This window comes from Lasioglossum baleicum, chromosome 13, assembly GCF_051020765.1.
Source record: "Lasioglossum baleicum chromosome 13, iyLasBale1, whole genome shotgun sequence".
NCBI classification, from domain to species: domain Eukaryota; kingdom Metazoa; phylum Arthropoda; class Insecta; order Hymenoptera; family Halictidae; genus Lasioglossum; species Lasioglossum baleicum.
In genome coordinates this window covers 13,063,081-13,089,581 of record NC_134941.1, presented here as the reverse complement: position 1 = coordinate 13,089,581, position 26,501 = coordinate 13,063,081, and the positions used below count along the sequence as shown (strand labels likewise).

Here is a 26,501-nt window from a genome sequence, read left to right as displayed (position 1 = left end):
CAATCATAGACAATTTTAACAACGCAGTCGTATACGATTGAAGAGCGTGTTGAAGTCATTAAAATTTATTTTGCAAATCAGTGTTCAATAGAAAATAACCATCGTGATTTTTTTCGGCATACATAATCGTCCATCAGAGCAAACAATTCGAAATTCGGTGAAAAAATTTGATGCAACTGGATCTGTTCATGATGAACCAAAGTCTGGCAGGCCAAAAACAGCTCGTTCGAGTAAAAATATTGCTAATGTTCGCTAATTCCAGCAACATCAATTCCACGTCGTTCTCAAGAATTGAGCATTTCTTCTGTAGTGGACATGGTGCGTTGGAAAGAGGGACTTTCCGGACGCGGAAATTCCATCCTTCTCAAGTGTGCACGTTGGACGGTTGCGTTGAGGGTTCGGTCGTAAAAGTGACGATTGCCAGAACCCTGACCCAACCGTTGCAATGTCCTTGGCAACGACGATTTTTGAATTGTTTTGGGGAAGAAAACTTTCTCCTTACTCTTGAGGAACGGAGAATTCCTCCCCTTATTTTAACGGTCTTTCCCACGTTGCTAATCCTCCCACCAAAAAGGATTTTAACCAGTAGACCAGAAAGCTTGTGGCACTCGTTGAGAACGCATCGCTCTAGAGTTGTCCGCGCTACGTGACATTATATCTTTGTACTTTGTAGTACGTGATAGTCGTTAACGTTATAATCTAGTTTTCTCGTTATTGTTGTTATTGTTACATTTCGTTTTATTTTGTTATTGTTATGTGTTATCGTTTTGATAAATAAACATTTATATTCGTTGTCTGTTAACCACGCGAAACATATTTGTTACACACTGAACTAAGCGTCATCCTAAACTTCGAATATCGTCTTTCACACATAATTGTCATAGTTGATACCTGATAAATTAAATAAAAAAAATCAATAAAATTGAAAATAGTGTCTTTTATTTTTAAAAAAACCTCCTATAGTCTATTTCGAATAACCCGTTATTTCAGACATTTCGCTGCAACATCCACATTTTGTTAACAGATGTTAATGCATGTGCTGGCGACTACTTTGACTAAACAGAATGCACATCGTTGAACCGTTTTCTAATTTCGTCGACACGGTCCCCAGGATTCGCTGTAGACATCACAATGTCTGGACAACTTCAGTCGGGCATACATATTTCATACGCTAAATGCAAATGTAGTCGTTCGAACGGTTCCATAAGTCACAGGTTGTCACTCGAACGGCCCTAGTTACGAGTGTACAGCCCGTACCGAACGAATTAAAAGTATATCAATCATCCTCGAACACGTACAACGGATTCGAGGAGACCATAAGTATAATCGCGTTGTCGATAATTACATTCCGAGGCGTTCGTTTGTCGTCGGATGTAGTCGTCCGACGCGCAAAGAATTGCTCCTGCGAGTATCGCGCTTGCTAATCAATTACCGACTGTCAACGATACAATCGAGAGTCCACACCGTGGGAGTCAAAGGAACCTCTTAGAATCGTTGGTTAATTAATTGGACTGTCTTCGAGTGAACAGCAAGACCGTCGGGACGTCGCGTGTGACGACAGAGCGTGTGAATGTAACCGGGGGCCCGGATGAATAGGCTTCGGTGTTAATTATCGGATCGAGCGCGTCGAAGAGCGTTGTTTCGGGACACCCTGGGAGTTTTCGCGAAATTTAACGATGCACTTTACGTACAAGCGAGGATCCCGTTCCCGAAGTAATTCCGCTGGCTGGCGGTCCGATTAACGTTTTAATCCGATTACCAAAGTTTACTCGAACTCGGCGCGCGCAAAAGGATCGCCCCGTCCGCGAGAAGAAAACGTCGAGATTCGGTAATACGAGAGAAATTTTCCGTCGAGACGTCTGGATTTCCGCCTTTACCGGCGAGTCCCGGTGTCTCGGCTAATTAATCCGCTAAATTAGTAGGTCGACGGGGAGGAAGACCGAGAGAAAGGGAGAGGGTTAGTGTAGTCAGCGGAGCGTGGAGACCGCGAGTACCGAAAAGGCCGGCCCCGTTGTCGGTGCACACGGGCTTGTACCAACGAGTCCCCGTCGAGACCGTCGTCGTCGTCGTCGTCGTCCCGAATATCCGCGGCTTTAAGCCAAATCGCCATGAGCCCCATGTTTTCGAGGCATCGCGATTTAACGCGACGGCACGTCAGTGGCCGAGAGATTACGCTGCATTACCCGCACACCCCCGTTTCAAAAATAATAACCCTCCCTTATTTCTCTGCTTCCTTTCGCGACCCGCAACCCGTCGCTTCTATTAACGTTTCCTGTGATGCTGGCTGCACAGGAGCATTCCGGGTTTAGAAATTAATGTTTCCACTGGTATATGCGCCGTAGGAAATTTGGTCACGATCTGCAAAGTGAAACAGCGTTGAAAGACCAAGTACTGCCTTTACCTCTACCAATTTTTGTTTCGTTGAATGAGCTATGTATATTGATTTTATGGAATTCAGGTTGCTAGGTGGACAGTCAACGTGCTTGTCAGTAGTGTGCTTATCAATGCACTTAGTCAACACATTCGATTGAAGCATCGGCTTCAAGCGGGCCACGGAATCGATATTATTTAGTTAGGGCTATTTCGGGATGGATGCACCACAGTTTGTTTTCTGTTTGTAAAAATTTAATTAAATAGAATTGACAGTGTCGGCAGGCATAGTTGAATTGTTTATTTAACTCTCTTTAATGAAATATAATGTTAAATGAGTAAAACTTTTATATTCATAGTTAATACTATTATAGTTAAAACCATGCAATAAGAACGTAATAATATTTGTACTTACCACTTACAAAAATATTTCGTCAGGAGTTCGGAGCACCAAGAAGTCTTTTTGCGTCTGTTACACGTAAATTATGTGATACACGTGTTCTTCGAAACGAGGTTATTTGCATACATAGTATTAAAACGATGTAAATGACACGCGAAATACAGTTTCAAATCGTACAGTATTGCCACAATAAAAACTGGTGCGTCTATCCCGAAATTACCCTAATGAGACTGCAGAGTTAATGCCTATCAGAATGATTCTTTCATGATTTTATTGTATCCTAAAAATTACTGTATATTTGAGAAAGAAACAATTTCCTGTTGCTCTACTTGCTGCAGCCTACGTGCAATTACAGTACAATTATTCTATGCGATGGAGGAAATTAATTTTCCCGTATCTTTGTTTACATTTGGTCTTGCTCGAACCAATTAAGGTGTACCAATAAAAATTACTGGGTCCACGAACGTGGCAGAGTATATTTTGGGTTGTCTTAAAAATGAAACGTGACCTAAAAATTGTACAGAGTTCGTCAGAATAAAAGGCGGAAGGATTAGATGTTAAAACATTTTTAGAAGAACATGAATAATTATTGAACGAAACACGGAACCTGCATGTGTACCAGTTTGTGCAAACAAGGGTTAACTATTAAAGCTATCTAAAAAATGGTGTTGCTCACGAATAATCGACGTGTCAACCCATAAACTATTCAAACAATTGTATAATTTATCAACCTGCATGTTTCACAGTAAATATCGTTGTGGTGGTCGATGCACAAGGTGTTACATTTTTAACCCCTTGTACTATGCTTCTCTCATACAACAGAGAGAATAATCTCTGTACTAGACATCTCTTTGATAGACATTCTTCATCTACGTAGCCTCGAACGTTGAGCCGAGCTTGCAAGAGACAAATAACATTAACACGCCGTAAATTCATTGAAAAATCTAGGCCACGAGTCAGAATGGAAAAGTAGTTGGTAAATCAAGCACCAGCGAATCCAGCGCGGTGTCACGAGGAATTTTTCCTCGCCGCAGCTCGTTCGTTTCCTGTTTCAGCGGTGGGAATGTTCAGCGAGCACGGTAGGGGAATGGTTGGCAGGCCGAAAATGCGTAACCGAACGGAACGCACTGGTGTTTCCTGTGTGGGTGGACGGGTTGGCGTTCGTGTTCGAGCTCGCGATTCCGCTTAACGTGCCGCGTACGCGCATCAAACGTAATAACGTCTTGTAATGGAGTACAACGTTGTTTCCGTCGTTTCCGGACAGGTTCCCTCGCGAACGGCTCGTGCTAGATAGAGAGGAAGAAGAGAGAGAGTAAATAGAGAGAGAGAGAGAGAGAGAGAGTGAGATAGGACTGGGTAAAACGTCGCTACAATAACCGGATAGAGAGGAGACGGTGCGGCTCTAGGCGGTACACCGAGAGCTTAGGCTTGCCTAACCCCGATTTCGTGGCACTGTGTACGTGTCGTGACGTCACGTGCGTTCAACACCCTCGCGTGGTGGTCATCGATCTACCACCACCACCCTTTACACACCCTCGGACGACGAAGGCGTAATACGAGCCACCGAGCATCCATTCCGAGCGCACCGGAATGGATACGCTACACTCTCGAGCTTCCCTTTCGATCCGTTACAAAAATCTCGACCCCATCCGTTTCGTTTCGTTTCCGCCGGCCACGTACCCTGCAGTTAGCCTTTCAGAACGATACGTGACAAACATCCCTGAACTACGCGATCCCGAACGCTCCACACCGGTATAGTCCCTTCAGCTCTCTCGTCACTACTTTGACAGCCCGCTCTACCCTGCATATCGACCCCTGCACTGCCCAAACAGTCTTTACTCCTCTGTTACCCTTCACCCTCGATTGTTCCCTCGAAGGAGACACGAACAGATTACTTACACAAGCTCTCCTAGAATTTTTGAAGTTAAATTGTGCTGAGAATAAACAGCCCCTTTTATTCCAATTATTAAGTCCCAACCTCTAAAAACTGCATGCAGATCCCCGGTCCACTAATGAGCAGCGGAAAGGCAAATGCAACCGAGATTAACTAAGTGAACGTCGAGCGTACCTGCTGATAAAGACACGAGACAAAAGATTGTGCTCTCTACTGCTCTCAGGACAGTTCTCTCTCGCTTCTCGCAAAACGTCTTGCCGTCGCCGAACCGCTCGTTAACAAGGGCTGGCAAGAATTGCCGTAATTCGGGAACGGGGGAACGCAGAGCGATACATATACACACACACACGGGGAGAAAAAAGGAAACATTTTACGCTCGCGATCCAGAGCCGTGTACCTCGATTCTCTTCGGTGCTTCGCCTGGGAAGAGTACTTCCACTTTCGCGCGAAACTTTCTTCTTTCGTTTCTGTCTCGGAACTTGGTCGAACTCGTGGAACAACGTTACACGAACATCCGGGGGAAAAAGTTCTCCTTCTCCTCCGGTTCGGTCTATATCTCACTCTGTCCTTCCGGATCTCCTCTCTATTTCTCTGTCTCTGTTGTACACACTCGATCGCGCGCGTGGCTACAAATACCGTGCACGAGAATTGAGATAAACACACGGACGTGTCTGGCCCGGAACTCGCGAGTAACCGCTCTCCACCGTTGATTACGGGTATCGGCGCGGTTTTGTTTTCATTCTTCGTTCCGCTGGATGCCGTGTTTCCCAGCGACCCCCGTTCTCCTATTTTTCGATCTTCCCTCGCGAGAGACACGGCCACGTTTGACCAACAACGGGATCCCCCGTAGTCTTCGCAACGAATAAACGAACTCCACCGACCGAGGCTCGGGCTTAGGTTATATACTACTGATTGCTTGCGGTCGCTTCGAGAAGTATTGCCCCGCCATGTTCTCGAAAAGTTCTCGATACTTGTCAATTTGTTGGTGATTGCCAGGTGCTCGTCGAAGTCGGGCGAAATCGGTCAAATATTAGGGTAAAGAGCCCAAATATCAACCACTTTTTCTTGATGTTATTTTTTGGTTATTTTACAATGCTCTTTTTCGGCCAAAAAATTACCAGTTGTAGATGCATTCCCTTCCTATAAGATTCTGGGGTCAAGTTTGTTCCAAAATTTTATAAAAAACAATTAAACCGACTTCGAAAAAACGCACTAAAAAATGCACTAAAAAATTGCACTAAAAAGTATGAAATAATTTCCATTTAATTTATGTGAATGCACACAAAATTAAAAATTTTCCAAATGACAGATGTTGCTGATTATGATTTCATTGGAATATGATGGATTTGGAAATCAGTAGGTGGGAAGAGAAGATACATTAATATGTGAAAGCATGTAGAAGAATTTAAGGATTTTCGTAATATTCAGTGTCGAAAATTTTCAATTTTGGGTTCTTAATATGGTACACCTGGAGTACCTAATATGACGCCTAGTGCCATATTCAGCACCCACGCCAAAAATGGCAATAGCTATACCCATATTAAGGAACCCTTGGTAGTGCCATATTGGGAACTCCACGTGGACTTCGAAAAATCTATAGAATGGTGCGATTCCACTGAACATTGTTAACTAAACATGGTAAACTATGGTTTGAGGATTCTTTCCCTAGAGTGCGACTTCTCCTTCACAAGGTAGTGCCATAATAGGGGACTATACCATATTTGGGCGCTTTATACCCTACAATCATTTTACAAGTTACAACCTCCGGCCTTTACACGCCCGTAGCTCATCTCGTTTTTACGAAACCCTAAAAAGAATTGACGAACGATCTCGCGAGGGATCGACCCCCGTTCCCGAAAGCCCGTGTATCCCTGATTTCACTCACTTTCGGCCGGATCGAAGTAAACTTACGTTCGTTCCGCGAGCACGTAGCCCAGTTATTTCATCGATGTAAAGAATTCGCTGGGAGTTCGCCGTTGCGGATCCAGCGATCTGGATACTTTACCGATACGAGACGCTGCCATGAATTCTCAAGAAGCCTTCGAACGCATGCACACACACACACACACGCTCGTAGCTTCAAGATCTCGACTCGAGGCGGTCAGAGATCCCTTTCTAAAAATTAAAAAGGGAAACGTCCGGTCCGGGAGCCACGAGTCTGGACACGAAGGTTCGATTAATCGAGGGGATGCGAGCGTGTTTCCCGGTATCGTTCCCCGGGAATCGCGGTCTCTCGAACAACGGAAATTCCGATCGCAGCTGTGCATGTATGTTCCGCGGGGAACTGTGTGTTTTCTTATTCGTAATAACGGAGAGTCTGTGGGGAAGTTCGACGGGAAGAGCTTCTATCGGTGAAGTTGCTCGCCCGTCTAAACACCTTCTAAACGGCATCGTGGAGCATGTGTTCGGAAATATGGCATCGTTCTTCAAGTCGTTGGAAATCCAAAGCCGCTGAACGCAACCCGCGAACACAGACGGCCCCGAGGAGAACGTTGCGTAATACTCGCGCGACTATGCGGGGGAACGTTCCACGAATATCGCGGCAATTGCAACACATTGTCTGGAGAAGTTCGTTGCCGCGGGTCTCGCGGCTAATTGAATTTTCGTGTTGAATTTGCCTCAGCCCCGCGGACAATCGATTCGGGGCTGAAATAACGAATACTTTTTCCATCTTGGAGCGTTCCCCTCAGTTTCCGGTTTGAGCGATCGCGTGGCAAGTCGCATGCATTCGGAAACCGACGAGACTCCGCGATCGATGGAAAGAAAACCGTCGAGCTATCGGCGCGGAAAATCACTTGGTTTTTCTGCGGGACCTTTTAAGTCTCGGCCAGGGGGAGCTCGTTTCGCTGTCCGGGCCGACATTTGCGGTGTCTCGTCTTTAAAAATAAAGAATTTCAACATATCTAAAATGATACAGGGATATAAATACACTGAAAGCGAGCGAGGAAGGTACGCGAAGATACGAGGCTCCACTATTTCCAGTTTCGCCTAGAATGGCGAGTGAAAACACTGGCTAGCATAAGTCTCCATTACAGAGCTAATAAATCGAAGACGGGAACGATAGCACCGGCGCACCGGCAAGACAATTAGTTTACGAGCGGGTAAACTGCTCCGACGATGATTAACAAAGCAGAATAACAGGAGTGGGTTGGCTGCAACCGTTTCAAGGTAGAAATCTTTGGTCGGATAACGAGACAAATTGCATGCCGAACGAGTCTCGTCTGGTTTGCGTAGGTCGCGGCGCGTCGCGTGCACCGAATACCTCGGGGAGAGAAAGAAAAGCGTTCGACTGAGGATGCGCCGATAGAAAAGGACAAGAAAGGGGGCGAGAAAAAGGGATGAAGCAGTAGAAAAAGGAAAGAAGAGAAGGGAAACGAGCCAAACAAACTGCCCGGAAGGAGTCTAAAGAACCGTTCGAGATTAAGAATCGACGGCAACTCGTTCGTAATCGCATCTGGGCTTTCGCGATCGATTTACGTCGAATTTCCAGGAAGGTTCCATGGCTTACCCAAAGATTTATCCCGTGGGAAATCAGTTAGTTTCGTTCGTTTGAACGAAACTCGTGGCGATCGAGGAAGCCGAGACGAAGTGAGGCAAGGCGAGGCAGGGGCCTCTCTGAACAGCCCCGAATAATCGGTCACCGAACCGTTAAGGTCGATAGCCGATGGTCTACGAAATTTATGTGCACACTTTTCCCCCTCGGAAACCCCCCGAGGGAATGAAACCGGGGGGACCCTCGTTCTCATTCGTCCCCATCCTGCCAGGGGCATCTTATAAATTCTTATCATTTTAAAGAACGCGGGCGATCGCGCGCGCTAGCGAACGACCACGGATCAGAATCCCCGCGCAGCTCGCAATCTCTTTACGGTGCCACGCTCCGTACAAGAATTCTATTATAAAATGGAGGCGAACGGACCGCGCATGCATACGCTACCCCGCAAAATAATAGCCCGACCAATACTTTCGTCTATTCCTGAATGCACGCGCAAGAATCTCTACCTTCTGCATACCCTGTGTATATTTTGCATGTCCTGTTCTACCTAAACGTAACCGAAAATCGCTTCTCCGGAACGTGTATTATAAAAGTTGAACAAAAACATGCAAAGTTAAAGTCTCGGCGGTATTAAATGATAGGCCATGCGCTCTGCTCCATTTCGGAATGTATATATCCGAGAATTCCTACATTTTGCATACCCTCCATGTTGCCTGTCTTGTTCTACGAAAATGTACCGAAAATCGAGAACGAAGCGTCAAACAAAAAAATCTCGTTCGTCTTTTTTTCCGTCAATTGTTTTGCATAGATACAGCTCGCGCTACTCTGATACATTCTGGATAAAGCAATATAACATCGCGTACCTGTTAAAATAGTAAAAAAAAGTTTCGCGCGGGGGGTGGAATTTCACAGAGAATTGAAACCAGTGCAAATCGATAGCGTTCGGTCGAGGTTGCGAAAAAGAAAGGCAGAGTTACAAACAATTAATAAACTTTCTATTTGTTGTGTAAACGCGTTTAGCACGTAGCGTGCATAATTCAGCTGGCGTTCTCGTTACTTGTGTTCCACGGAAGCAATTTTCATCGTGTTGCCATGTAATGGCACGTGCGAAATATCGAATGGATTATCATCTTGCCGGGGACTGTACATGGTACAAGCTAGCCGTCCGCGTGTGCCGAGCAAGAAGCAACAGCTCTAATCAAAACCGAAGCGGAACAACAGACTGGGAGTTCGCCCGCGGAAATGATTATGTGGAAGTCCGTGTGTATCGTTGTTTAAATAATTCATCGGTGGCCGTTTACAACGAGGAATTCCAAGCGCGCGGCGCGGCCCGGCGCAGCGTTACATTATGCAGATATTCCAATATTCGCGTGATATCTCGATACTATCGGGTATCGCGCGAAACAATCTCGGGAATCATCAATACCTTATGAGGCTGGCTGAAACAGAAAAAAAAGGAAGTCGGGAGAACAACACATAGAGGCGAGGTAAAAAGGAGAGAAACAAGGAGAGCCGGCCGCATTGTTTTGTCATAGGGTACGGCCACGGCCGCCGCCGCCGCCGCCGCGTCGGTACATAACATATATGCACACGTGTGTATCGGTTAATGTGTGTACGGCGCGTGTATTCGATGAGACATGCAACGCTATGTACGCAATCATATCGACCTGCATGCCGAATGCACGCGAACTCCCGGACATGCTCGCACAACAAAATGTTTCTACGCCCGCGTACCGTTACATGCCGCAACAATTTTGCTTTCCCCGGTGCGGTGCCGTGCCGCCGCGGATGCCTATGATTCCGCTCTCGAGCCACGGTTTTTTCAAATTTCGGGGATGCGGATCGCGTGTGCCGTGCGATCCGCCTGGCATAAAAAATGGGAATTCCATGCACCGGACGGGGACCAGAGCGAAAACGAGATAGAAGAAGGGCGAGCGAGCGAGCGAGAGGGTAAGAGAGAGAGAGAGGAAAAACAACGGACAAAAAGAGTCCGTCTAAAAGCTCTTCCCTAGTATCGGGCAGGCCGGCGCGCGGCAAAAGTTCGCGAAGTAATCAGAAACATGGAAAGAGACCGCTCGGCGTTACGCTCGCGTTTATGCGAGTTTGAAACTCCGCCCCCGTCGTCGTCCTGCCAGCCAAGCCACCCTTCCGTTGTAACGGCCACGGGAAACGAAAACACATCTCCGGGGCCCGGAGAGTTCTCTCTTAGTTCTCGTGGGCCGGTCTCTTCGTATGAATTATTAGCCTAAGTTGCGCGCGACGTCGACGTCGGGCGACGACGACGCGACGCGACGGTGGCCGCCGAGTTATTTTTCATTCATCCCGTATTTTAATTTCAAAGAACGCGCGCGGCCCGTACGCCGAGAGTGTACGCGAGGTCCGTTTGATTTCGGAGAGGTTACCCGTAGAGGAGAGGAGACACGACCGAGAAGCATCCGGAGATGCATCTCATTATAATATTCATAGAAACGAACCGTCGCAACGGCGTGCAACGTCTGCGAGAGTATACCGAGGCGAAAGTACAGCGGGAGAAACGGGTATCGAGGCTTGCTTATTCTCCCTCTCTCTCTCTCTGTTCTCTCCTCTCGTTCTCGGCCCTCCCCCGAAATTGTTGACAGTAATTAACCGTGCTATGCGAGACTGAAACAGAAGCTGGAAGTCACCAAACTTCGTTCGAGAGTTCGTTAAGGAAGTTACCTGCTTCCGTATGGCAGCGGGATAACCAAACTCACGTAACGACTCTTAACGCGATGGCCGCCGCATAACGAACGCAAAATTCCCGGCTCGAAGAACACGTATCCGACGGTGCTCACAATTTGTCGCACGCGACATTTGACATACGTTCGACGTCGGGGAACTTGCTATTAGTTGGATACACCGGATCCGACTTACTCCCACGCAAATGGCCGTCTTCAAGCGCCGCGACGAAATCCTGAGATGCGCCGATTGACGTCATTGCTCAATATATAGTCAGCTAATTTTCAGAAAGGTCGAGATATTATTTCGACGGATCAGGGCGATCTTAGCCAAATAAACACTTGTAATTTCCCATATCTTTCTCACCTAATTCATTCTAGCCAAAACATACCAGCAGGAGTATGAAAAACCAGCAGGAGTATGAAAAAATATTCCTCATATGAAGGGGCACATTTAATGGCGCTATGCACATTTTTCCATAATGGCCCTTTAAGGGTCAGATGAAAGGCAACTTCATTTTTTCAAATGGAAACCCATATATATTTTTTATTATTTCATATTCTTATTCCACATCGAAAAATAATAATATTTCGTATAAAACATTGTTTCCTAGCGTGCACGGTTTTATTAAACAAATTGTGGTGAATATACCAATATTTGTAATGACAAAAAATACTCAGTTTGATCTGAAGTCGTAAAAATCTAGCAAGCGGTGACAGGAATACGTGTGTAGTACATTGAGCATCGTAGGTGGCGTTATTGCCGCCTACTAGATGAAGATTCACAATACATGTTGTATGTCATTATGCAAGCTTTGCAACATTTATCATGGTATCGTTAAAAAATGGTAAGTTCAGGAAAAAACTGTTTTATGCGAAATATTATTATTTTTCGATGTAGAATAAGAATATAAAATAAAAAGTATGGACTTCCATTTGGAAAAATGAAGTTGCCCTTCATCCGACCCTTTAAGGGCTATTATGAAAAAATGTGCACAGCGCCATTAAATGTGCCCCTTAATTTTTTCATATTCCTGCTGGTTTCCGTAATAATTGACTGCCTCAAGATAAATGTACCACCCTGTAGTTTCGCTGAAGCACACTCCTATTCGTGGAAATTCGGGATTTACGACCCCGCGGAATTCGGTCTATGGATTTGCAATAGATCGGACGTCTCAATACTCGACCCGAGAAAATTCTGCATTATGAATTCGTTCCAGCGTTTTACGTCGTCTTAAAATTCGGATCTTCCCCCGAACGCCTCGTGAATCTCTTAACGCTTTTAGCGCCACTTCGGCAACTTCGAATACTCCGAGCAATCAACGCAATCTGTTTAACGAAATTAAATTTGAAAAGCTGGAGAACGCGATCCTGATCTCTCGCAACTGAAGAAATTACGGGTCGCAACGTTGAATAAAAAAATGTTCGCCTTAAAGCGGGCGACTTTTCCGAGAAAAAGCCTTGCGGGCAGGTGAATGAATTTAATTTCGCATTGTTGCGTTACATGAGCGACTGTAACGCGCACATAACAAGACGCGTGACGGTAGTTTAACGCGCGGCCGGACACGCACTACATTTGATGCGACAAATTGGAATTATACGCGCGCGACGAATAAACAATATTAATTTAATTATTACCGTTTGTTTATACGATAAACCCATTATACGTATAATTTCCAGTATAATAACGGAGCACGCAATGTAGAAGTCGCGTACGGTCCGGTGGGCTTTCAAATGCGGAACAGTTTAAAACGTTTAACAGAGAGACCGGTGTCGACAAACGGTTTTCATGAAATATTAATCTGGAATTTCATAAATATGCGGGTGTTTTCCAATGATTTCCGGGAAGGGACATCACCGCGCCATCTGTCAGCGAACTCGCGCAACGTTTGAATACGTCGCGATGAGTTTACCGCTCGCGAGTAACGCGCACGTGTGCCGATGATTGCCGAGAGATGTCGGTGGTGGCCGAGCGAAGGCAACATGGCCGCCCAGTGTTAACACCGCTATGGCGAGTTTCTTGTCAGTTTCTTGAATTGTTGCCTTTTTTATACGATTTACACGAGTTTACCGAGGAGCAGTGCGCAACGAACGAACGAGGTGTACCCTAATTAACGATGTAACGACGACGAGCGGTGGTTAACGGTCGAACGAGCCCCGCGAACGCGAGAATTGTGGTAAGTGTTTTGCTCGTGCTCCGTGCGTAATCGTTTGTTCTGCCTTTCCACCGTCGCCCTCCAAACAAGGGGCCAATCAATTTGTTTACATAGCGTACTGAATTAATTGCGCATCGCCGGCAACGTGCAACGGACGTCGTGAACCGTGAGTTTGGTCGAAACACGGCGGCCGTGTCACACGGGAAACATTCCCGAGAGAAGCATGCGTCGCGTGTTACTCGACCGCGTCAGTGCTATCTAACCTCTCGTGCCTCGACACGCTTTTCTTCCGTGTTTCGAGCGAACTCCTGCCACCGTTGTTTGTCCTTCCCCGTGCCATTTTCAATTATCCAACGTGTCCTTCCATCAAATTTCATCCCCATTCCCGAATGATCCTTCCTGCAACGTCCACCGACTCGTCCGTGACCACTACACCGAACCACTCTGTTTTCCTTTCGTTCTCGCTCGAACTTCTCGCAAGGAAAAGTATCGATTTTCTCGCAGATTCAAAATCGTTCCGTGTTCTGTTCAATTACTTCAACGACACGATGAAAAATGGTCGCGCACCCCGAATTTATCTTCTCCCCCTTTCACGGACAGCTTGACGAGACGCGCTGGTAAACAAAAACTTTCTATTTTACTGGCAACGCGTTATTTATTCGCACGGTGTGTACGTGGGCGCCAAATATAAATCTATAGGATATTGAAATTACTTGGGCTCCGTTCGTTCGTTCCCTTTTTTTCCGGACCGACGCCGGGCTAAACGACTTTCGATATATTGTTCTAAAAGATATTTATTTTAGCCGTGCCAAATATAAATATAAGGATTATTCAAATTACTGGATATTTATGCTTCTTTTTGGAGCGATGGAAGGAAGCATGACGGTATTATAAATATGGAATTATTCAGTCGATGTATTCCAAGTAGGATTTGAATATATCGTTAAACATACCCCAAAATTATCAATAAAGGAAGTGATAGAATTACTTCAAATTGGTAGGAACAGATAAGGAGGTGGTAAATGGAATAATTATTTACATTGCCCCAAATTTATCTTTCCCGGAACTGTGGCGGGCTAGACGACTTTCGATATATTATTCCGAAAGATATTTATTTTACTGACGCCAAATATAAATATTATAGAAGGATTATTCAAATTATTGCAAATTTATGTCTTTTTTGGAGCGAGGGACGGAGGGATGGCGATATTGTAAATATGGAATTCTTCAGTCGATGTATTCCAAGTGGGATTTGAATGTATCATTAAACATACCCCAAAATTATATTGCTTTTCTTTAGACTGGTGGAAAGAGAAACGATGAATTACTGTGTTGCAAATATATATATAATTATTAATTTTATATGTTCTAAGTTAATAACTTCAATATAAATACATGTATGGTGTATTGAAATTACTCCAATTTGGTGACGACAAATATGGGGGTGGTAGATAGAACGTTCGTTATTTCGTCACGTGCATATAATTATTTACATCATTCCAAATTTATGTTTTCCGGACAGAGATGAGGGACAGGGGGTAAACGACTTCCGCAATTCCACTCTAAACATGTAATTATTTATTTCTGCGTTCTCTAAACACGAGATAATTTATAAATTGGTTATTAAAATTACACAAACATTCCGGAAGCAGTAAACCACATGTTACGTTCAATTATTTCAACAATATATGTATAATTACTCCGCAATCGTAATTCAAACATCCGTAAACAGGGAATTATTTATTTCCCGTTTTCCTAGCGCGCGACAAACATAAATAGACCATTGAAATAATGCATAAAACACAACTCGGCGCATCGGTATAAGGGGTGAGGGTGGTAAACCTTCAATTATTAATTCTGTGCATAGCGGGCGTATAAAAAGTAATGCTCATCCGTTCTAGGAGCGTATGTACACCTCTGGATCGGTGGACATTTGTAAGAGAAACTTGTCGCAAAACTGTTTATGACAAAGAAAATTGTTGTTAAAATTGTTTTTTACGTCAACACCTTCCACTCATCCAGAAAATAAAAAGTTTTAAAGAAGCCAGATGTCGCAAACAAGTAGTTATTGAGATATAAGCTGTTAAAGTTTTTGCAAAATTTGATTGTGTCGACCGTGTCGATGAGACAGAACATAATCGTGTGCGTGCGCCTCCAGAGAAACGAAATTTAAAGGGACATTCGTCGACAGGCCCGTACCAAAAAAGTGATCATCTCCCTGTCCATTGGAATCATTTTGAAGTTGCAAAATGTGAAAGAATACTTTATATTCATTGTTTTACACATAAGAATATTAATCATACATTATAAAATGCCAATGTCAAGTGTAGGTACTTACAAATGTTTCAGAATCTTCTGTTCCACCGTTGGATCAAGCGGACACTGCCATTTTTGCAAATACGTCTTATTAACTATGAAGTATTACAACAGACCACACTTCTAAACACTATCACTGGACACTATACAACACACTTTCCTATATCGTGACAGCAATCGGGAAGAAATTACTCCGACCACGGTCAAAATAGTTCTGCGATTGTCACCTGTAAAGGACGTTATAACAAACAAAAAACGCATGCGAATCGGTCCCGAACCGGCCGTTATTTTACAACCGCCGCGCTCCGACAACTTCAACCCCGACAGATAGACAACACGTGCGACGGACCCATCAAAGAGACGAGCGGACTACCCTTATAAACACGTCATTGATGACCGTAAACAATAACAAGGAATTTCTTTGACACTTTCCCCACTTCTCAAGCTAAAGTTCTTCCGACACGCCCCCGTCCAATTAACAAACGCAACAGTTCCCCACTAAAATCTACCCTTAACTATTCATGGAAAACCGCAGTACTATTTTGACCGTGGTCGGAATAACTTCTTCCCGTTCGCTGTCACGATTTTGGAAAATGCGTTGTTTAGTGTCTAGCGTCTAGTGATTGTATACATAGAAGTATGGTATTTTATGCTTCATCGTTAATAAGACGCAAATGGCAGTGTCCTGTTAATCCGACGGAGGAACAGAAGATTCTGAAAAATTTGTAAGTACCTAGACATTAGTATTTTATAACCCGGGATTAATATTCTTATGCATAAAGATGGATATAAGGCGGTAGACTCGTTTCCAGGATTGCAAGGGTGCGGGATTCGCCTTCTTATTTCTCGATGATACAAACACGGGGGTTTTCAGTGGTCAAAAACGCTAGGTAAAAGATCGATCTATGGCGCTATCTCCCTCAAAAATCCTATTTTTTCGTTTCCGAGGCGTAAATTGCATTATCCGGCAGCTATGAAAATAGCTACATGCGCAGTTGTATGCTTCCGAACAATGCAAATTACGCTGCCCCATAAGGTATTCTTTCATATTTTGCTACTTCAAATTTATGATCCGAATTTAAATTTCGTTTGGCTTGAGGCCCGCACACGATCATGGTCTGTCTCATCGACACGGTTGTTGTTTACTGAATGTGGTTAGGCTTTTGTCTATACGTATAATTCTACACAATCAAATTTTGCAAGAACTTTGATTTGTTTGCGACATGTGGCTCCTTTCAAACTTTATCTCTTCTCGATGAGTAGAAAGTATTGATGTAAACACAAACTCTAACAATAATTTTCTTCGTTGTAAACAATTTTGCGTCAAGTTTCTTTTACAAATGTCCACCGATCCAGAACTTGACCATTACTTTTCGTACACTCTGTACGTGTTCTATTCGCCTAACAAACACAAGTACGTAGGTTATTCAAATTGCATACAGATTGTAGACGAAATAATTTCGCCGTTTAACGAACCTTGTGCACTCATTACACGATACGTTGCATTATTTTAACGACACAATAAAGCATCGCCGCGAAAACAATTTGTCTTGTGCCTGTGTTTTTTTTTGTCGCCGGCGGATAGGCCATTAAATAATAATAAAGGACTTACGGAGTTATCGCGCAAGCGTGTAATTATTCATGGCGTTTCGAAGCTTGCGAGATGCTCGAGCTGTAATAATGGATGATTCGATATTTATGAATTCGCCGAAAAAGTAGTTCCGAGTGCTTTTCTTCTCGGCTATCCTCTCGCTTTGTTATTTACACGGCTAGTGTTTATCGCGAGCGAAAGTGGTCGGTTAACGGCTTGAGGATTACAACGGCACGCATGCGAATTGCCGGAATAAAAAGAGCAGCAATTTGTTTCAAAGTGTTTAATCTTGTTTCATATGTTTGCTTGCAGAACGAGCTTAAAAAGGATCGACACTGAGGGAAAGAGAGAGACACACAGGTGCGTACCAACGCAGCCGTCCCAAGAGGGAATGCTCGAAAACATTCAGACAGAATTCGCAGACAAACGTATGTTTTTATTTCACTCACAATTTTCCATTCGTTTCTCTCTATACACACATACATCATCCAGTGGCCCACCAAAATATTCGCGCGGCCTTTAAATCGGAATAACTTTTCCAAAATTGGACCGAACGACTTGTTCGATTAAATGTTCAGCATAAATCTACAAAATATGTTCATATTACAAATTTTCGCTACGGGCTGAATCGGAAAAGTTTTAAAAAGTGCATTTTTTTATTATGTTTGTCTCTGATTGCTAAAAAAATTGCTCGGTCGAATTTGAGAAAAGTTATTCCGACTTAAAGGGCGTTCGAATACTTTCATGGGCTATTGTGCACACATGTATATTCGGTAACAGGCGCTCGTGTTTTTTTCCGACGGTCCTCGCGCGTTCATTTTTCATCCGTGCTCGCCGAATAAGATCTGGAAAATTCGGCCGATTGCCTCGTTGCCCCCGTAATTACGCGTCCGTTGCGCATTTCGCATTGTTGCGGAATATTTCGAGTACAATACGACCGAAAGTTTAATGAAAATTCATAAATAGACCGCGGATTTTGCGCGCATGCACACACGCACGCAACAAAACAGACGAAAATCCCGCGCCTGCAAACGGGCGAATGAAGTTTAACGAGCTTATTATTTTGTTTTAAAGTTGATGGAACTCTTAATAGAGCAAACAAGTTTCCGGTAAATTCGGCCGGTTTTCTGTAAATTAGTCCGCGGGAAGCCGATGTTTGCGGAAACGGTTCCGCCCGTCGTCCGCCGCTAATGAAATTTTTAATTTATTCGCGTATCCGGATAAAACTTCCCGATCGAGGGAATAGCTTTTTGTTTGCGCCGCGGGGAGAACGCATGAATCCGCGCGAGAACGTGTACACGGTATAATAACCATCGATAAACTTCGTCACAATGTATTCTTTCCAGCGGATAACGTCGTCAATTGTCGCATAGTAGCGTCATTTACTATGAAACGCATTTTCTCGGTGAACGACGTCGCTGTGTGATTATTAGACGATTTCTCGCACAATAGTTCCGTGCCCGATAAAGTATTAGCGCGACCATTGTTTCCTTTTTTTTTTATACGCGCGCTGTTACCGAATATCCCCGAGATCCTCTTGTTATTTTCATTTTCACGAGTACACGTCCATTCTATCGTTTGTTAGTTTCTCAAATTGTTCATTCGAACTTTTCGAGGACGAGCGATCACACATTGCAAGTTAATCATCTACAATATCACTACACAGTATTTTTCGAAGGGAGATCCTCGCCCACGAAGGACTGATATCACTTTCTTCGCACGTAATGTCATCCACACATTTTCTCCTATTGTTTCCTTATTGTTTTTTTTTTACACACACCTACACGAGTAAAATTATTCACTGATGATAATTGCGTAGCGTGTCCAGTGGCTCGAATGTCCGTTTCCCTTACTGAACCAGAATTTAAGCGAGCCGTGCCCACTAATTCCTGAATTAACATTCTCCTCCGTCGTTAAACGCTTCCTCCAGTTTTAATTATTTTTAATTTACTCCCCGTACACGTGACTTTTCACGGTATTCATTTAACTTCCCGCACCTGTTACATTTAAGAGTGATACAACCGAGTATTACCCAGCGTCCCCGTACCTCTTATTCTCGAGCAGTGCGATTTAATGTCCTCAGGTGTAATTAAGTCCATAATTACCTTCGTCAACGACTATCCGGCGAATCTAACCCCCCGAAAGCAGCGCCTTATACACAGATTTACACGTCTCCACGAATAAACTGCTCAATCGGAATGAATTCAACCAGCCATTTCGAAATCTTGCGAAAGGGTGTGTTTTACCGACTTGCTTTTCAACCCCTCTGCTTTACCATCGCTCGAAACGGTAGAAAGCAAGGTAAGTCCTTTACCGACCTACCCGAAATGCCTTGCCGACGATTCGCAAACCGTAGTGCCGACTGTTCCGTACCCAACCGTAGATCACAGTCCGTTTTACCGACAGCAATTCGCGTCGCGATCTTCCGCACCATGCACAGATCACGGAAAACCCTAGGGTATTTTCCAGTTTTCCTAGGGTATTCTCGTGGGATATCATCCGTTGTTATTCCCCAGAATCATACCGACCGTCGATACCCTAGAGAAATCCAGACGAGTATCGGTCATCGACAGCACAGGGAACCACAGCGAACCAAACGTAGAGAATAATCGAAGTAGTCGTAATAATAATAATCAAGCGAATTTGCGGAGTGCATTGTACTGTAACGAGTTATCCGACTCGATAGTGCGGCCGCTCTACGAGTACTTAGTCTGATGAATCTGTTTCAATTGCCGGCCGCGCCGCGTATAGATGAAATTGACCGTCTGCGCAAATATTTGCAAGTAGATTGCGAGTCCCGCGAATTCGATAGATTAAAAAACAATCGTGCCACTGACCAGAAACCGGGAGAGTGGCCGGTCTGCCATCGGCTAATCACGTTTCCCTCGGATCGATAACCGTTCTTTTTTTTTTTTGTTTTATTCCCCGTATGAATATGCAGCGTGTCATGACTGTCGAGAGGGGGCTGATATTTCGAAAAACGAGACCTGTCCCTTGCAGGCTTTGCGAAATACTTACCGGGAGTCTTTACTTTCTACTCGATGTGGAAATTCGTATCCACTTTTAACCCTTTGTACTCGAGTGGTTCAAAATATTTGTTGTATTGTATCAGTTTTATATCGATAAAATTAAGAAGATCATATAAAATGGAAATATTTCCGAGTGCTCCGAGTGCAAAGGATTAATACTTTGAAGTTAATAGGGTGGAGTGGGGTAAGTCCGCCCTAGTTTTTGCAAAGTTGGACTTTAAACTGATGTATTTTCAGTCTGGCAAGTAAAAACTTAACGTTCTTGGTATCAAACTCTTGCCACAGTTATTACTGATGAATTAGTATTATGTAGGATTCTAATTTTGCTGGAAAATTATCATTTTGATAGGATATTGTGCAAAGTGTCAACTAGGACGCACTTGCCCCGAAAATGGGGCAAGTCCGTCTCCGAGAGTTAAAAATGCTTTCGAACCTTGTTTCAAGTGCGACGGGGCAAGAAAAGAATGATTAACAAGCCTTCTTTAAAATGCTTCTTATTGCATTAAATTATATTGTTTAGTTTTATAGTTACGTATGGACTTGCTCCGTGTAGTAATATTTACGGGGCAAGATCATCTTAGTGTTTCTTTTTCAATAAATTAAAAAAAAAAATACAACAAAAAGGGTTTATTTGCTACATTAATAAATACAAGCTAGAGAAATTTCGTTCATATTATAATAAGAATAACCAATTGTGACGGACTTACCCCGCTCCACCTTGCTATTCGTGTGCCGATGAGAAACGACGCGGTTTATGCGAGCAGCCAGTAGAATCGGCCTGTAATGATCGGACACGTCGATCGATAGGGTTCAACGGGATCGGAGGGATATCGGGGCGGTTCTATGAAACAATTTCGTTCCATAGTTTCGACTCACTTTTGCATGAGGAGCCAGCCACGCCAGTGTAACACGATTGCCGGGGCGCGCCCTTTGCCGAGCGCCGTATGAAAGGAATCCGGTATATCGAGAACAAGGGGCTGCCAGTGACGTTTGCCAAGCCATGTATGGCTAAAGAGAGAAAACACAGCGGCCCGGTCGGAAAAGCTCGAATCAAAGCCGGTGGGTGGTTTGACTCGTGCTTGAAGCGCGTTCGTTCACACGCGAGCAAACTTCCGATCACGCGCACTCACATATTATTTTTAATCGCTCGATATCGTGTCCAAATGCCCGTACCCGTTACTCTCGTACCCGCGCAACGCTAGCGGCCTACGACCCGCAGTAATTGGATTACAGTTCTTTTTGCTCCGTTCCCTACATAGACATCCATCCCATTACCCACCCCCGCGACCGTGTCACGCTCGAATTCAGACATCGGTTTCGTTAATTCGGTACCCGTTTCCTTTATACCCCCGAAGGAGATGTTTTCGACCGATCGATAGGCTCTCGACACGCGTCCCGAACCTTTTTCCGAGCTGTTCTCCGTCCCTCCGTCATCGAAACAAGAGCTAACCCACTATTACACGGTGTAACTTTCGTGCCACGTGCCGATATTATTTTTCGGGGCTATTCACATTCCGGTTATCTAAATCTATAAAATTCATTTTCGTTCTACCAATATTCCGAATTTTCTCTGTTACTGCGTTATCGCTTCAGGTAGAACAAGCCGTTATTTTTCCAGCCGCTTTAAATAGGTCGCTGGCTTTTAACCGGCAGAGAAAACGCACTCTACAAGGAAAATAATGCGTGCGACGGGGTTAATGGATCCCGGTCGTTTTTTTAGGATAATATGCCGGATCTCCTTAATAGAGAGATACTTGGTTGGCCTGGGTAGCTCGTGTTCATCTTGTTGCCGGAATTCGTCGGTGGCAAGGCGAGCCCATGGGGCTAAAAAGAATAGCAAAGGGTGAAAAGTAACTGACCGCAAAAGCGACGGGGAGAGGCGGAGGGTGGGTGGCTTTTTTTCCATCCGTTTCGTTCTGCTCTTTTTGCGGAAAGCCCCATTCGTTCATTAGACTGGAGCCGTGGGCCGAAGCCTGCGCTTCCCTCGGCTTCCCTAACCGCATCCTACGATCTTTTCTTTTCGTTCCATTCCGCTCGTCTTCCTCTTGGTCCTCCCCGCGCAGATCTCCGCAACGCGATTCCGATATTTCATATGTAGCGAGAGCTCTCGTCGTGTTGCATCGCGTTTTAATGAAATGCGTCGGGTTTCGCGGTCTCGAGCTGCAAAAATGATTAAACCTGTTACGCGAGAGCAGCTCTAGTTGCGAACATGATCCCGAATCGTGATAGAGTCGCGAATACTCTGAAATTGCTCGGCGCGTTACACCGCCCCTATTCGAAATTGTGAGAATATTTCGTTACAGCCGCGGCTGGAGCAGCTGAACAATAGATCCAGCTATTCTTTTTTCCTCGCGGAAATAATGAACGACAAAGAAGTTCCACAATGAATTCTAGAATAAGCGGTTGAACTTGCTCGAGAGAATGTTTCGGGTAGAGTCGTTGTATTTATGCAAAATAAAGGATTCTATTTGTCGACCCGCCGCATCGGGCGGCCCGTTAACAACCCAGAGACAAGGAACGCCTGTAGAATAAACGAAAGACTGTCGGCCGGCGAAGTTAGGGTGGTTTAACGACTTTAATGACCCCGCGATTACGTCGGCCACAGTCACGCCGGTTTAACAGGCGATAAATAAAGCGTAGACACGAGCGAGCGCCGACAACATGCGACCGCGGTCGCGTTCTTTCTCGCGGCCAGATTTCGTCGGTCCTTTGTCTCCGCTGTCTGGCCCATTGTCTTCCGCGGTTCTCGGGACGCTCGGCGCAGCAACGTTGTTATCTTCCAGGAATTAATATACACGAAAGACCCGGGATTACTTCTGGCTGTAACACTGCCGGTCCGAAAGCTCGCAATCGCCGCGTTCCCTCTGATGAATTTTCCCCCTTTCTGTTTATACAAACGCTCGTTTTTCTTACGATTAATATTATATATACACACACGCGTATATTAATAAACGGCCGGGATGTATTCAACTGCGTTCACTAAATAATTCGCGGGGGAACATTTTTCCAGAGCATTTTAATTGCAGCTCGGCCGGGAGTATTTCGGAATTAATATTTCATATGTTTTCCGTGTGTCAGGTTGCCGTCGAAACAAAAATTGTGCATAATAATTGCGATGGAACGAGCCAGGTTTTAGATGTAACCGGCGAGGAACATAGATGATGGCGCTTTGTTACTTTTACAGGTGAACGGGGGAATTATTTGTAGTTAATTCGAATTGTGTTGATTCAACGAGGGTATCTCGGTTTCTATCATCGATCCCGAGTTTTCGGTCGGGCCGCGGTGTGTATATTTAATTGCGTAATGTGAAGTACACATAATAGCTAAATAAACGCTCGGAAGGAGACGGGGAATGTAGGGAAAGGAGTTATCGCGGAGAGCAAAGGATAAAGGGACGGGAGATTCCGTGTGCCCCGTGATATTTTAGGGAAACGCCGGGAGATCCGAAGTACGTAGACTCGCGAATTGCGGTGGAACCTGAACCAAGCCACGGCATAACTACTGCCCGAGGCTGATGCTTCGCCACCGGGTTCGGGTTCCCTGGTTTGCCAAGGGAAATCCCACCCCTTTACTCCTCCTCCTTCTACTCCTCTGGCAACCCTCTTACCTCTTAGGGCCTCGTCTCGTTGTCACCGACGTTTGCCTCTCACCTTGCCTCCTCGAGAGAGCTGCTTAAGTTGCTCGTTCTTTCTTGATCCGGCGGCCGGCTCTCCACTCTCTCTCTCTCTTCTCTGTTCTTGTCCCCTTTAACTCGTGGTCGTCCCGCGACTTTTCCTTCCGAGGCTCGCGCCACTAATTAATTAAGAACGCTCGAGAGAAACGGGGATTCCGAGACAACCGGCGAGATGAAATATTCGACGAAGTTTGCTCATTTTTCATGGGCCGCGATGCCACGCGACGCCACCCAACGAGATCGCGTTTTAAAGATGCATGCCGGCACCCTTGATTTTTCAACGGTGTACGAGCACTATTAAAATGGAATACTTCGGTTCTAACTAGCCGCACTGTGGCCGGCACTCGTGTCTTACAGGTGATCGTAGATTCTTCTGTGAGGGCAACGATTAACTTTGGACGCGTGCTTCTCGGGCAGCATGCGAGGTATTCGAACGAATCCAAAGGCAAATAGCGACTACAAGTCACCTCTAACCATACACATTATTTTCCAAAATTTTATTATTCCATGTACAATGCATTACCATACAATTTAGAATGAGGCTGTTCACAGCCAGCTCCGATTGACGCCAGTGTCTTAAACTCTGATTAGCGACAGAGTGGCGGGTTACGCTTGTCGAATTGCGGGGAAAGAAAGCGGATCGTGTTTGCCGGGGAAACCAGCCGACACACCCGATTTCATTACTGTCACTTAAAGGGTAAGCCGAGCTTAAACCCTGCTCCACGCGATCGTACACTCGCCGCATTAACGTTGAAACGGGTTCTAGCAGCGAGATCCGAACGATACGAGCGGAAAATACATCTTAGTTTGTTCGACGCGTACCAAAGGCGAGCAAAATTAAACGCGGGGTTTGGGAAGAGGGGAACGAGCTCTTTCTGTTTCTTTATCGCGGCGAGCCTCGAGGAGGGAGAAAGAGAAAGAGAGAGAGAGAGAGAGAGAGCACCGCGCGCGCGAGGAAAAGAGAGAAAGAGGGAGCGTCGATACGGTCTTCCCCGGGCCGGGAAACTTCTCGGACGAATCGAATGAAATCCAAGTAGTACTCGCATACCACTTTCCACCGCGCGGAAATCTGTTATTGGGAAACTTTACACGGTACTTGTTGATATAGGACCATGATCAAGGGGCGAATTATTAAGCACTCGTTCCGGGACGAAAGTTGCCGGGGCGAGGACGTTAAGCGAGTCTCCGACCGCCGCCATATATTTCGCTTAATCGATTTCCCACCGTAATAGGGAATAAACGAGATTTGGAACGAATTCGTATTCCGGCTGGCGCGCCAACTTCTCGCAAGGACCCGTTAAACCGTCTCGCGAAACTTGCTCTCTCCCGCTCGAATCGAAGAATTTGCACGTACGGTCGACGAACGAGCGCGCGAGCGCGGTCCTTCGCGACATATCCTTTCCCTTTTCTCCCTCTCCGTCGCCGAAAAGGAAAGAAGGTGTGTTTCGAGCGATGAGAAGTTCTCAGATTTTATTCACGCCGGGAAACGTTCCGCGAAAACGGCTAGGCTGATCCGCGCGTGCTCTATCGTGCTTCCCGCAAAATCCCATCTAATTTACGCGACGCGTCGCGAGTCGCTTCTAGCTACGATCGTAAATTAGGGTGCGGATATAGTGAACGCGATTTTCGATTTTAAATCCCCGAGAACCGCGATTTTTCCAACAAATTTTGTCGCGCGACAGCTGGTGTGAGTTAATGCTTCCAGCTTTTTGACGAATCGGGGGTTGTCGCAATTTTTACTAGAAGTTAGTACGGCAGTGGTCTGATGTTGGAGGGGTTAGGTCAGAGGAATTGGGACAACGGACTAAAAGTAGTACGGCGTGTGTCCGGCCGGTAAGATTTCGGGTTAGGAAACCGATCGATCGGTGGCCGGACATTGCGAGCGCTGTCCACCGAGTGAACAATGGACATTAGCCCTGATTAGGACATGCAACTGACACCGTATACGTAATCTGCTCTGTATTCCTGGAGGGCAGAGTCGGTAGAGAGTCGGTTCATGGTGATCCAAGGACCTGGTTCCATAATGGTATTAGTGCGACGGCAGCGCTCACGGTAGAACGCCCAGAGACCATGCAATCATTGGCACGCGAGAGCGCGCCCTGTTACTGCCCGGCGATAAGGACTACAATCGGCCCCTGCGACCGACCACTCTGTTCCCGATGCTTTCCACTCTACTCAGCTCTCCTCCGTTCGAAATAGTAGACCCGCCTAAAGGATTCTTCCTAGCACGAGCAACGTTCGCCCGAGGCCAGAAACGACGCCGCGAGAAACCCGCAATCCGAGAAAGAAACGTTCGGGCCGACTGGAATTTCACTTACCCCCGAATCGACGGCACACTCCGATGTAATAGGACGTCGGACGAGGGTGCTGAAACACGTACGCCGACCAACTTGATGCGATTTACCGCCGGCAACCCTGCTGACGATCGATTCGATTTTTCGGAGCGGGTTCCTTCCTCTCCCAAAAGGAAACCTCCTCAGCCTCTTGCAAAAGTCAGCCTCACCGAATCGGTGCTCTCTTCTTCCTAAGCCTGGCGGGATTATGTCATCGAAAGATCCTCTAATTCCTTCAATTTCACTTCGGAAATGTTGGAAAGAGATTAAGAACGGAAATAAATAATGACAATTCGTATTTCGCATATAAATCCGCAGACTAGATCGCACAGAGAGCTACAGCGTCGTTGTCGAGGGGTAAAAAGAAGATTCTTGCGTTCTCTTGGATCTACAGGATCTGCAGATCTTCGCACTAGACCTCGATAAAGGTCTCAGTCACCGTAAAGGAAGCAAAATCGTCGTGACAGTGTGCAGGGTCTGTCGAAATCCTATCCAGAACCGGAAGACGGAACCCAGAGGATGCGCGCGATTCTGGCTCCGTGGTTTCTGC

At 45.4% G+C, this 26,501-nt stretch overlaps 1 protein-coding gene and 1 long non-coding RNA gene across 9 annotated transcripts in view; one reads left to right on the top strand and one right to left on the bottom strand.

Annotated features, from left to right (window-relative positions):
- Lar (tyrosine-protein phosphatase Lar) overlaps positions 1 to 26,501 on the top strand; it is a 413,198-nt gene that overhangs the window by 109,534 nt on the left and 277,163 nt on the right. For 5 of the 8 annotated variants that reach the window (XM_076437444.1, XM_076437447.1, XM_076437443.1 and 2 more), the window contains exons 1-2: positions 12,888 to 13,030; positions 17,229 to 17,344. The gene's annotated coding sequence lies outside the window, so the exon portion shown is untranslated. Of the gene's footprint in view, positions 1 to 12,887; positions 13,031 to 17,228; positions 17,345 to 26,501 lie in introns of those variants that run through there. The other 3 variants (XM_076437439.1, XM_076437440.1, XM_076437441.1) reach the window with 3 other exon arrangements.
- LOC143215361 (uncharacterized) overlaps positions 1 to 26,501 on the bottom strand; it is a 74,313-nt gene that overhangs the window by 10,228 nt on the left and 37,584 nt on the right. The window contains exon 2 of the long non-coding RNA XR_013010361.1: positions 100 to 26,501. This is a non-coding gene — a long non-coding RNA (uncharacterized LOC143215361). The remainder of the gene's footprint in view (positions 1 to 99) is intronic.